This window comes from Penaeus monodon, chromosome 27, assembly GCF_015228065.2.
Source record: "Penaeus monodon isolate SGIC_2016 chromosome 27, NSTDA_Pmon_1, whole genome shotgun sequence".
Lineage (NCBI taxonomy): Eukaryota > Metazoa > Arthropoda > Malacostraca > Decapoda > Penaeidae > Penaeus > Penaeus monodon.
In genome coordinates, this window is record NC_051412.1 from 31,763,405 (window position 1) to 31,763,800 (window position 396).

At 30.8% G+C, this 396-nt stretch overlaps 1 protein-coding gene across 1 annotated transcript in view; it reads left to right on the plus strand.

The window, feature by feature from the left end:
- LOC119590794 (colorectal mutant cancer protein-like) overlaps positions 1–396 on the plus strand; it is a 157,596-nt gene that overhangs the window by 155,276 nt on the left and 1,924 nt on the right. The gene's annotated exons all lie outside the window — the stretch shown is intronic.

Genomic DNA, 396 nt, shown 5'->3' on the forward strand with positions numbered 1-396 from the left:
TCTCAGTTTTTCGACTGTACATATGTCCTTGCGATACGATCCACTGTTGATCAGATTCAAGCTACACTCATCAAAGTTTTTAAAAGAATACAGTTATTTCTATTCTAAATATGCTTGCTTTCGAAATTTTTTTTAACAAATATAGTAGTGGTCTTTATTCTTAATTTGGGTTCATCATTTTCATGAAGTCTACTTATATTATCATATCTGTAATGATAAAAAGTAATGAATTTCTAATTCTGGCCTACCGTTAGGTCATATCGCAAAATAAAATGAGGCACCATGACCACCAGTGAGTCACTTCACACGAAACGTACTTTCCCTTTCTCTTTTATTCCCTAATTTTAAAAATTACTTGTAGAATTTTATACAGATAGAGAAAGGGAAAGATTATTT